Raw genomic sequence first — 13,421 nt, 5'->3', positions numbered from 1 at the left:
TGAAATTCCACTTGAGATTATACCTGAAGAAGCAGGGTCAGAAGAAGATAGAGAGGGACAGATTGCGGAAGACCCCCGAGGAGGTGTAGGGAACATTCCTGATAAGCTAGGTGAAGGGACAAGTAGACAGCAAGAAGATTGCGTGTCGGAGACCCGAGGAGGGAAAGAATTAGGGAAATCTCAATCAGTAGTGGGAAAGACTGTGGAGCAAAAGAAATCTGTTGATAAACAAGAGGCAAATGAAACAGAATCAGATGAGAGTGAAAATGAGAAATCAGAGGGTCGAGTTCTGAGAAAGAGAACTTGGATTGGAGAAAGGAAAAATAAAGAAGTGAGACCGAAGAGAGTTGTAAGAGGAGATCTACAGCGCCAGGATGCCCGTAGGGTTACAGAGCGCTCTATAAATGCCATAAATAAATAAATAAATAAAAATAAATCTTTGGCCTAATAACAGGATAAAGAGGCTGAGATACAGACTGACACGAGTAAATTCATCAAAAGCTGAACAGGTGAACGAAGTGTCGAGTCAGAATCAAGCAAAGGGTGAAAAACAGAAGATCACAAAAGAACCAGAGGAAATCAAGAGAATCAGAAAACCTAACCAGAAGTATAGGTCACCGGAATGGACGTATGTGGCACTGTCTGAAGGTGAAGAGACAGAAAGTCAAGGAAATCCAAAGGGGACCGTACGAGAAGTGGTTGAGGAGAAAACTGTTGGAATCCTGAAAGTAATCTTGACTGATATTGGAGAAGAGTCAGATGCACAGGATGTTGTTGATGATTTGATACCATTTGATGTTGCTGAAGAAGAAGTGAAAAGTGATGAGAATCCAAACTGAGTGAACTAAAGGAGTCACTTGGAGAAGTGAAAAGAGAAAATCTGAAATTAGTTGTTTGAAATAATCTAGTGTTCTAAATCTCAGTAGTGGAGTAGAAGAGGCTAAGTCAAAAGACACTGCTAAAGTAGTAAAATGGCTAACACAGAGAATAATCAAAGTAGATGTGCCTTCTTGAAAAGATGGTGTAGAATGTGCTGCTGCTGTACTGGATTATTAATGCTATTATGGGGTGTACTAGCTTTATTAGTTACTTTTAGAGTTACAATAGATCATTTTGGAATACATACTGAGAATGTGACTAATGTAGAGAAAAGTTCACAAAAAGTAGTTCCAACTAGAATTAGTAACATTTACATACATAAAGATAGGTCAATTAATGATTTTTCTAGCAATGTTTTTTCAAAGTTGTTATACGAATACGTAAAGACAATGGAAGTTAGGGATTGCTACGTCTGCATGCAATTACCTGCATCCGTTTCAGAGGGTGTTACTTATCACCATTTACCAGCTACGTATGGAATTTCATGTAGTGTGTTGAGTAGTGTTTTTTATTTGTTAGGGAAAATAGATTATGAGATGTCTAACAAAGATAGTATTTTTGGGCAATTGCCTATGAACCAAAAGCTGAATCCAGCTAAAGAAGCTAACATTTTTGGTGAGATTTTTATTGAGAAAGAAGAATTAACATTAGATTACATTTTTAAGAACAATTTAACTTGCAGTTTGAAAGAAGAGGAGAAAGCTTTCCTAAACATGGTAGAGGAAAGGAGAATGAGCATGCATGAGAAGGCAGGGAAATATAAAGTGAGTGAGACAATTTGGGACATTGAAATGGGAAAGGAGTTGAAGAATGGAGCTAGTCCAACTTTAGCTTTAGATGCACCACAGAAGGGTAAACTATGCATTACCAGAAAGAAGTCTCAATATGATACATATTTTGTTGGGACTAGTGAGTGTCATGATACATACTTCATTGCAACTGGATGGGGTTTTAAAGGTGGAGAAGATCCAATTTTCCCAGGAGTGTATTATGTTTGTGGGAACAAGGCTTATTACAAGTTGCCTGACCATTGGTATGGCACGTGTTATGTGGGCCTGGTCTTTCCAAAGATTTTTCATATAGATAGGATAGAAGATGTAGAACACATTAATTTACTAACACGTTTTAAGAGAGAAACTTGGTCAGAAATAGTTGGTGATATATTTGGAGCTTTAATTCCAGCAGTGGGAATTTCTTTAAATGCATATGGGATTCGGAAACTGTCAACAGTGGTGGATCGCTTATCGACAAGTACCGCTGGAGGGTTTCTTTTGGTGAATACGGAGATGATTGCCGTACGTGCCATGTCTATGCAAAATCGACTTGCCCTTGATATTATATTGGCCAAGGAGGGTGGAGTCTGTGGAATGCTGAAAGTTCAACATTGTTGCACTTACATTCCTGACGAAAGCAAAGACCTAAAGGTCTATATCAAAAATATTACTGATTTGCATGAAGAATTAGTACCACTGGAAGCTGAAAGTGTCTGGACTAAAATAGCTAATAAGATAATTGCTGTTAAGAGTTTTATTGCTAAGATAGGTAGTACCTTTATTGGTAAAATATTGTTTCCTTTGACATGTGTAATTGTTGCTTTACTGATACTAAGATTGGGGTGTTTGTGTTGTAAAAACAGGGGAGGGAAAAAGAGATTAATTAGAGAAAAGGCAGAAAAGAAACAAAAGAGATCAAGGAGAGATCCACGAGAAATAGAATTAGAAGAGTTGAGGGAGAGTGTTTACTTGGAGACAAAGAGGGATGATGTGAGGGAGTCTGGTGTTTAATGTTGTTTAATGTTGTGTTGAAAAAAGACATTTTCGATTTCTCCTAAAAATTGGGACTTAAATTTGTTTTTTGGGTTGGTTTTTTGGTTTTTGTGGTGATAAGATATCACCAAAGGGGGGATTGCTGGAGCAGAGTTTTCTGTTGAAAATTTATCGAGTTTTAAGCTCCAGTTTCGTTTATATGGTTTAACTAAAATTATTAATTTAAAATCATTAATTCATAGTTTGTTTTGTCGAAGTCGGATTAACCAACACTACTAATGAGAGAAAATTACACGTGGGAATGCATATATGTTGCTTATTAATAATGTGCGGTTTTAATTAAATGAATGTTGCAAAGTGCTGTTTGTTTAAAGCACGAAACGCTTTTGAAATAACGTGTACTAATGCTTTATTGTGTTGCAAGAGGCTAGATAATTACATACACATAAGGGTATTAGTGGGAATTAACACTGTTTTATCATTATGCTGTGGTAGCGTTGTTTTGTGTTCCTTTTAATTAAGATGGTCCGTTTTGGCCTAAACCAAGATGGCTGCCTTTTACAGCCTGCGCTCGAGTGAGTGAATTTTGATGGGAGGCCTTGCTGAATATGGTCGAGAGTCACCTGACCGCAGCTTTTGTCTGGTTAGAAAATCTTCCGTGAGGATGGCAGCTCTGGGCGTGATTCCAGCTGGCCTTGGACAAGGATAAAGTACAATGAACATTGTCCAGTCTGTGGTGACTCTGCTAAGATATCAAGGAAGAACATTTACGAAAGATACATTTGCAAACTCGAGTTCCTTCTTCCGTCTTTTTATTTTTGTGATTTTTCCTGAGCGGAGGTTTTCTAAATGTAACCGAGGGACTTCCTTTCCTGCTCGCTCTGCTTAGTGGCTCAACGGATATCTAATATTTGTTTGTTACTTTTGTTTGCAACATACACTATAAATATGTTAGACTAGAGAGGGTCCGTGTTCCATTGCGCTTATTACTTCCATTGCGTTCCATTGTGGTTCATCGCGTCTTGGACTTCTTCCTGAACCTATGCTGAGGACGGCATCTCGAGAGACTTTACAGAGAGCCCTGTCCTGACCCTTTAGCTAGAATAGGTAACTATGAGAATAATGATTTCGCTAATGATTGATTTCCATTTTGAATTAATTTAGATAAATAAGCATTGATTGAATTAAGTTGTTGGGTGTTTATTTCTTGTCATTTATTGAAGTTGTTTCCAAATGTATTTCTTATGTTTTAAATCATGACTCAGGGCAATATCATTCAGGTTGCATTGACCTCATTGTAGATGCAGATTGGTTCTCCTATGTTCAGTGTGGATAGAGTAATAGTATGAATTTTAGTGTGATGGGCCCTAGTGTATGATGTGTGTATGTGCGTGTGACTGTAGGTTTACTCTGTCCGTGGAAGCAGGGAGAATTTATATGCGCCGATCTGCAGCAGTTTCCTGGTAGCTGTTTGATGGTTTGATTATTGTCTTGATCAGATTAGATTGCTTGTACATTGGCTTTTGATTTATTGATTATTGATTAATGTTGGTATATGTACTAATACTATATGTTGAAGTCGTCGTATTGAGTTATATGTAGTGCTTCTGGAACTTGGGAGCTGGTGACAGTTCCGTAGTAGGGCAGAGGGAAGAGTGTACTGCTCTCGGGAAAAACGGGATTGTTGGAATTACCTGTACGTATGCAGGAAAAACGTGTGACAATTGAAGTTGCGCGTCACATTGTCTGGGTTCGGAATAAGTGACATCGTCGTGTGTTACTATTAGATATATTTTCGGTATAAAAGGAGTGTGTATGGTAGCGAAGGTTATCTGTGAAACTCTGGTCATAAGTCCCAGGGATCCGTAAGGTTTGCCGTTAAAGCTTATCGCGGGAGGAGTAATAGGTATTCTCTGAGCTTGTTTGAAGGACTGGGCAGAGGTAAGCGCTGCTTGGTTAACGTGTGTTATAATTCTGTAGTGGGACAGACTGTTCGCTGTTCTTGAGAAAGGCAGGATTCTGTGTGCATGTGCTACAATTTCTGGTGTGAAAGTGCGTGAATGTATGAGCATTTAATTGATTATAAGACTCTTTGGAGCAGTCCTAGAGGAAACAGTTAATGGATGCATGTTAGAAGGGCAGAGTAGAGGGATGTGCTACTGTGTCAACGAGAGTATTAATTCTGTAGTGGAGCAGAGGTAAGCGCTGTTCTAGAGAGAAGTGGGATTCTTGTGAAAAAGATTTTCTTTTACTATTCTGTGGTTAGCGAGACAGACAATGGAGATGTTTATATGTTGTAACTAATAGATTTTGTGGAATTTGAAACGAAGTCTACTGAAAAGGCTTTGTAAAGGAGGGGTAGACGAGTGATAGGAGACAGAGCAGAAACGATTGCAGCGACTGCTGACGTCATACAGACCGCGCTCTGATTGGGTAGTGAATCAGAACAGTGCTCGCGCTGGGATTGGTGCGTTAGTGTGAGCCGCGCAGGGATTGGAAGGAGTACAGAGTGACGTAGACGCTCCAGGATTGGTGCGTTGGTGTGAGTCGTGTTGTTATTGGACAAAAGATTGTAATTGTACGGAAGGGATTAAAATGTATTACCAACCGGAGGAAAAGAAGAAAAAATCCTTGTTCGGTAAAATAAAGAAGTGGTTCGACAAGGATAAGAGCATAATAACCAGAGAGGGTGAATTGCTACCTCCGACGAAAACTCCTGCATCCTTCATGGTTGCGAAATATGGGTATCATACCTGTATATGGTTGGACAACTGGGTTAGGTATACTAAGGAAGATGGTGTTTTAGCGTTCCCGGAACATGGTTCATTTAATTTGGCCGTGTTGAGAAATTTACGGGAGAAAATGATGTGTCTAGAGCCTAGACCAAGGCCGACACAGTTCGAGGCATTGGTGGAATGGGAAGATGAGGTGCATGAGCGAGAAAAGCAGAGGAGTTAAAATAATTATAGATACTTTTTTGGGAGAAAATATGATCGTGAAACTCATCCTGATCGAATGAAGAGATGGCGAGATGCTAGTATGTCAGAGGGATTATATCCTATGAGGACAGTTGAAGAAGTGGAAGGAAGGAAAGGTGCAGAGAAGGTGCCTGATGCAGAAATGAGAAGGCATGGAGCTAATGATTACGAGGATGAGGTCTTGGATGACATGATTTACAAGAGACCACCTCCGTATAGTCCAGAACCAGAAGAAAGTATGTCAGCTGCTACTCCTGTAAGAGATACTTTGCGGATTATTAAAACTGAAGTTGTGACACCTGATTTGAAAAATGGTAGCTCTTTCGTGGAAAGGGAAAGAGAGAGAGAGCGAGAGAGAGAGCATCGAGTTAGTGACGAGAAAACAAGAGAATTAGCCAGAACCACAACTGAGCTGACTGAGAAAATTAGAGAGCTAACGAAAAATCTTGAAGCAGTTACAGTGCCTGTAACTATAGGTCCGGTTGTGCCTATTTTTGATAAACAAAGAATGGGTGAAAATGGTTTGACAGTTCCTTATGTTGGAAATGGTTTGGTTGGCACGTGCTCTTTGGAGGAATCAGGAATGAGAACAGGAGGAAATAATTTGAGTCAATTAAGACATGACACTTGTGGTGGAGGATTAGATGTACAGCCTAATTCAGGATTGAATACTGGTTGTTTGAGAGGAACAATTCTGGAACCACAGAGGGTGACAGAACAAGTGGGTGTAGTGAAAAAGTCTACTGAAATAACAGCTGAGGATTTGAATGATTGGTTGAAGGTTCTTCAAAAGAAGGATAAAGATTCACAAGCAATTGATGTAGCCAGGTTGCGCATGGAAATAGAGGAGCTTATTGCAGGGACAATTCCTACAGATATACTCAAAAATCATCATGATGGGGAGTTGTTATTGTTATAAAAACATCACCTGGAGGGCTAAGAGTACACATGACAGGTTAAGAGCAATAGCGAATGAACAAGGAGTTGACATGGATAAAGTGAAGGTGTTACAGAGGTCCTACAGGATGGATTTTACAGACAAAGATATTGAGAATCTAAATGGTGCTGGTAGAACAGGGCAGATTAAGGAAATGATTGCTTTATTGCGAAAATGGGGTGATGTAGAAAAGTGGAAGGATAGGTGGTACAAGAAAAGGGAAGATTCAGTGGACAGGACTTATTCAGCTTTCCCTGTGAGAGAAAAAGAGAAAACAGTGGATGCTTATCCTATGAGAGAGATTCCTGGAGGTGGATATGTACATGTCCCATGGACTAGACAAGATATTTTATCATTTACGAATGATTTCCCTCGACTAAGAGAAAAGCCCGTCGAGTGGTATAGGCAGGTAGACAGGTTTGTGAAATTGTCAAAAGTGCTGTGGATTGACCTGAATAGTCTGTTTGATATAATTGTTCCAGTAGATTTGTGGGCTGAGTGTAAAATAGTTATAGGTTGGCCTGCAAAGGAGTATCCTAGAGATCAGAAAACAGGAGCACCAGATCCAGAGGTTATGAGAAAGTATGATCAGGTTATTGTGTTCCTGAAAAATAAAGTACCCCCAAAAGAGACAGACTGGGTTAAGATAGATCGAACACATCAAGAAGCGAAAGAATCAGTTCATGCTTTTTACGAAAGGCTGATACTGGCTTTTAAACAGTTCAGTGGAGATGAACACCTGGGTGACAAGGATTTGAGTCATTTTGTATACAGATTTGTATATGGCCTGAGACCTGAGATAAGTGAAAAGATACGTGAGCATACAGTGGATAGGCAGAGTAAAAAGATTGATGAAATCCTAAAACATGCAAAATACTTCAGTGATGAAATTGAAGCAAAACAGAGAAAGTTGAAAGAAAAGGCAATGTGGGCCCAGGTGAAGGTTGCTGAAAGACAAGACGCACAGTTGATGGAGCAGGCAAATAATGCAAATAATCCAGGAAATAGACCCAGATATGCAGGAAAAGGAAAGGGGAATTTAGAGGAGGCCAAGAAAAAGTTCCCTTGTCACAACTGTGGACAATTGGGGCATTGGAGATCCGAGTCTACCAATCCACCATTAGTGAGTAATGAAAATAAATCATTAAATCAACAGGTGCAGAACGAGGGGTGTAATCAACAGCAGCAACAACAGAAGGTTGTCAGACAGCAGAGCCAAGAGCCAAAACCGCCCTTGCCGCAGAATAGAGGGTCCCAAAACTATAATCAGGACTCAGGATTCTACAATGATGAACAGGTAAACAAACCGAGACGTTCAAATCTGGTACAACAGTACTGGTTAAAGAATGAGGAGAGTGAGTCTGAAGGGGACTATTGACGGTGCCGAAGAGAGGAGTGCATACTTGGTGCAACTCTAGAAATAGACCAGGCAGGACCATTTGTAGATGGGAAAATAAATGGGGAGAGTGTTACTTTTTTGGTAGACACAGGAGCGACGAGATCAACTGTCAGGTCAGCAAATATTAGAAATCTTCCTCTCTCGGACGAAGCAATCCAAGTAGTTGGTGTAGCTAATACACAGATTAAGACTCGTCTTACTGAACCAGTTAGGGTGAGTATAGGGAAATTTTCAGACATGCACAGATTTGTTGTCTGTGACACTAGTCCAGTGAATTTGCTGGGTAGGGACCTATTGTGCAAGATGAATTGTACCATTTTCTGTACTCCGGATGGAATAGCTTTTGAGACACCGGAAGAGGATGTTTTGTATCGGATGACTCTGGATAATAGAGAGAGTGAGATTGTTGGTACATATGCTGTGTTTAATCCAGATGATTTACCTCAGGAGTTGAGACACACAGTGAAAACAGCAGTTTGGGATTTTACTGGTGAAGATGTGGGATTGCTGAATAATGTAGATCCAGTAAAGATTTCAGTGAAAGAGGGTATTGTTTATCCTAATATTCCTCAGTACAGATTGACACCAGAAATAATTGAGGGAATAACACCTATAATTGACAAGATGATTCAACAGGGTGTTTTGAGAGAAATACTGAGTAGCCCGTGTAATTCACCGATAATGGGGCTGAAGAAACCTAATGGGAAGTTCAGGATTGTACAGGATTTGAGAAAAGTTAACAAAATTGTGGTGGCATGTTGCCCCATTGTGCCAAATCCTTCAGTGATTTTGTATCAGATTCCTCACGATGCTGAGTGGTATACAGTGATTGATTTGTGTCATGCTTTCTTTTCAATTCCATTGCATCATGACAGCCAGCCGATTTTGCATTCCGGTTTGGCCAGCGTATTTTAGCATGGTGTCGTATCCCACAGGGGTATACAGAGAGTCCTTCGATATTCAATCAGTTATTGAAAAAATCATTGGAGAGTTTGATCATGCCTGAAAGTTCAGTACTAGTGCAGTATATTGATGATTTACTTGTGGCATCGAAGACACGTGAAGCTTGTGAAGTAGATACCATAGCTTTACTGAATCATCTGGCAGATGGAGGGTTAAATGTATCTCCAGCTAAATTGCAGTTTTGCAAGAAAGAGGTGCATTATCTTGGACACAATATTGAAAAGGGTCTGAGAAAAGTGACCGATGACAGAATCAAAATTATCAGAGGAATGAGAGCCCCAATGACCCAGAGAGAAGTGAGGATGTTTCTGGGGATGGTGGGTTATTGTCGTCAGTGGATAAGTAATTTCTCGCTGATAGCAAAGCCACTGATTAAGCTGACAAAAAGTGAAGTGAGAGATCCATTGGAATTGGATGGTGAACAAATGGCAGCATTTGAAGAGCTGAAGAGCAGAATGTGTGAAGCCCCTGCTTTGGGAATGCCAGACTATGAGAAAGAGTTCGAGTTGTACTGCAGTGAGAGAAATGGGTGTGCACTTTCAGTGTTAATTCAGAAACATGGAGAACTGAGAAGGCCGATTGCGTACTTCTCATCGACACTTGACCCCGTAGCTGTGGGTTTGCCAGGTTGTCTGAAAGCAGTAGCTGCTACATGCAGAAGCTTGGAACGGAGTGAGGGTATAATAATGGGATATCCTGTAAGGGTATTCGTACCTCATGATGTGGCAATTCTTTTGACAAGAAGCAGAACTCAGTACATGTCACATAGTCGGCTGACTAAATATGAGAAAATCATTCTGGGAGCATCAAATGTGACTCTTGAGAGATGTGTGAATGTGAATCCAGCGACACTTTTGCCAGATGCTGAGAATGTGAATGTTGGAGATGATGTTGATCATGATTGTTTGGATGTGCTTGATTATTGCACAAAACCAAGACCAGACATAAGAGATTTACCATTGCCTGAGAGTGATCATGTGTTGTTTGTGGATGGATCATGTCTGAGGACTGATGATGGTGTGCTGAGTGCAGCATATGCAGTGTGCAAGGTTTCAGAAGTTATGGAAGCTTCGCCTTTGAAAGGTGTGAGATCTGCTCAAGTGGCTGAATTGGTGGCATTGACAAAAGCTTGTAAAATTGGGAAGAATCTGAGAGTGTTTGTGATGACTGATAGTCAGTACGGATTTGGAGTTGTTCATGACTTTGGTCAGCTTTGGCTACAAAGAGGTTTCTTGACGTCGAGTGGGACTCCAATAAAGAATGCTGAAGTGATTGGAAAATTACTTGAGGCGATACAGCTGCCTAAAGAACTAGCAGTTGTGAAGTGTGCTGCTCATGGACAAGGAGATGATTTTGTTACTCTTGGTAACAGATTTGCCAATGACATAACGCAATATTGTGCGAAAACAAATCAATCGATTAATAAGGCACGAGAGAGGGAAATGTCTTTTTGTTCTGTGATGTTTACTAATGTCCTAGAAACGTGGGATGAAGTGAAACAGTTGCAGGATGAGGCAGGAGATGAGGAAATGAAAGATTGGATCAAGGCAGGTTGTGCCCCAAGAGAGACAGATCATGTTTGGATCTATAGAGATGGTAGACCAGTCATGCCAAACTCTATGTTGTCGACAATGGCAAGAATGTATCATGGCCAGGGACATCTGGGGAGGGATGCGATGATAAGGTCATTCAAGCAGACCTGGTACAATGCAAAGTTCAGGTTGATTGCAGAAAGCATCTGTCAGAGATGTTTGATTTGCCAACAGTTTAATACTGGGAAAAAGACAGTGGTGAGTCTAGGAACAATAGGCAGAGAAGGAGGTCCTTTTACCAGGATGCAAATAGATTTCATTGAAATGCCCCAAGTGAACAAATTGAGGTATGTTCTAGTGGTAGTCTGTTTGTTCTCGAGATGGGTGGAGGCCTATCCAACTAGGAGAAATGATGGAATAACAGTTGCAAAGTTACTGTTAAGAGAGTTAATTACTAGGTACGGGTTCCCAGTGACAATTGAGTCTGATAGAGGTGGACACTTCTATAATGAGCTCATGGGTTTAATTTGTGAAGCATTGAGCATACAGCAGAAGCTACATTGTGCATACAGACCAGAGGCTTCTGGTGTCGTTGAGCAGATGAACGGCACAATAAAAAAACGAATTGGTAAGATGTGTTTAGCCACTGGAATGAAATGGCCTGATGTCTTGCCTCTAGTGCTGATGACCATTAGGTCTACTCCAGATAGAACAACAGGTTTGAGTCGCACGAAATCTTAATGGGACGTGCGATGAGACATGCTTTTGTGCCTGTCAACAAGTTGATGACAATAACTGATGATATGATTTTGGATTACTGTAAAGGCCTGGCTGACGCAGTTCATTCTGTGTTTCACCAGGTTGGAGGAGACGCTACCACACTTGAGAAGAAGCAAGCCCATGATCTGAGTCCAGGGGACTGGGTGAGGATTAAGGTACACAGAAGAAGATATTGTTTGGTTCCAAGGTGGGGAAGGCCAAGACAAGTCATTCTGACTACGACAACTGCAGTGAAGTGTGCCGGTGTGAAAAACTGGGTGCATGCGAGTCATACTCTGAGAGTTCCAAATCCAAAAGAGGGAACTGGTAAAGAGTATTTTGAAGAGTCAGAGTCGAGTGATGATGAAGAAACTGAGCCTGTGAGAAGGAGAAAGAATCCTGAAAGAGCTGAAGGAGAAAGAGGGTCAGGTGATTCTTTCCTTCCAGGAGAGGCTTCAGGAGAAACATTGAGAGTTTCAGGGGAAAGATCGGATTCTGTAAAAGTGCCTAAAGTTCTAACAAACAGTGGAGAAAACAGAAGAAAAAAGAGAAATTCCACAGAGACTACTCTTGAATCAGATGAAGAGGTTGAAATTCCACTTGAGATTATACCTGAAGAAGCAGGGTCAGAAGAAGATAGAGAGGGACAGATTGCGGAAGACCCCCGAGGAGGTGTAGGGAACATTCCTGATAAGCTAGTGAAGGGACAAGTAGACAGCAAGAAGATTGCGTGTCGGAGACCCGAGGAGGGAAAGAATTAGGGAAATCTCAATCAGTAGTGGGAAAGACTGTGGAGCAAAAGAAATCTGTTGATAAACAAGAGGCAAATGAAACAGAATCAGATGAGAGTGAAAATGAGAAATCAGAGGGTCGAGTTCTGAGAAAGAGAACTTGGATTGGAGAAAGGAAAAATAAAGAAGTGAGACCGAAGAGAGTTGTAAGAGGAGAGAGATCTTTGGCCTAATAACAGGATAAAGAGGCTGAGATACAGACTGACACGAGTAAATTCATCAAAAGCTGAACAGGTGAACGAAGTGTCGAGTCAGAATCAAGCAAAGGGTGAAAAACAGAAGATCACAAAAGAACCAGAGGAAATCAAGAGAATCAGAAAACCTAACCAGAAGTATAGGTCACCGGAATGGACGTATGTGGCACTGTCTGAAGGTGAAGAGACAGAAAGTCAAGGAAATCCAAAGGGGACCGTACGAGAAGTGGTTGAGGAGAAAACTGTTGGAATCCTGAAAGTAATCTTGACTGATATTGGAGAAGAGTCAGATGCACAGGATGTTGTTGATGATTTGATACAATTTGATGTTGCTGAAGAAGAAGTGAAAAGTGATGAGAATCCAAACTGAGTGAACTAAAGGAGTCACTTGGAGAAGTGAAAAGAGAAAATCTGAAATTAGTTGTTTGAAATAATCTAGTGTTCTAAATCTCAGTAGTGGAGTAGAAGAGGCTAAGTCAAAAGACACTGCTAAAGTAGTAAAATGGCTAACACAGGGAATAATCAAAGTAGATGTGCCTTCTTGAAAAGATGGTGTAGAATGTGCTGCTGCTGTACTGGATTATTAATGCTATTATGGGGTGTACTAGCTTTATTAGTTACTTTTAGAGTTACAATAGATCATTTTGGAATACATACTGAGAATGTGACTAATGTAGAGAAAAGTTCACAAAAAGTAGTTCCAACTAGAATTAGTAACATTTACATACATAAAGATAGGTCAATTAATGATTTTTCTAGCAATGTTTTTTCAAAGTTGTTATACGAATACGTAAAGACAATGGAAGTTAGGGATTGCTACGTCTGCATGCAATTACCTGCATCCGTTTCAGAGGGTGTTACTTATCACCATTTACCAGCTACGTATGGAATTTCATGTAGTGTGTTGAGTAGTGTTTTTTATTTGTTAGGGAAAATAGATTATGAGATGTCTAACAAAGATAGTATTTTTGGGCAATTGCCTATGAACCAAAAGCTGAATCCAGCTAAAGAAGCTAACATTTTTGGTGAGATTTTTATTGAGAAAGAAGAATTAACATTAGATTACATTTTTAAGAACAATTTAACTTGCAGTTTGAAAGAAGAGGAGAAAGCTTTCCTAAACATGGTAGAGGAAAGGAGAATGAGCATGCATGAGAAGGCAGGGAAATATAAAGTGAGTGAGACAATTTGGGACATTGAAATGGGAAAGGAGTTGAAGAATG

Source organism: Triturus cristatus, chromosome 10 (assembly GCF_964204655.1).
Source record: "Triturus cristatus chromosome 10, aTriCri1.1, whole genome shotgun sequence".
NCBI classification, from domain to species: Eukaryota; Metazoa; Chordata; class Amphibia; order Caudata; family Salamandridae; genus Triturus; species Triturus cristatus.
The sequence above is the reverse complement of the archived record's forward strand: the minus strand, read 5'-3'. Positions refer to the sequence as shown.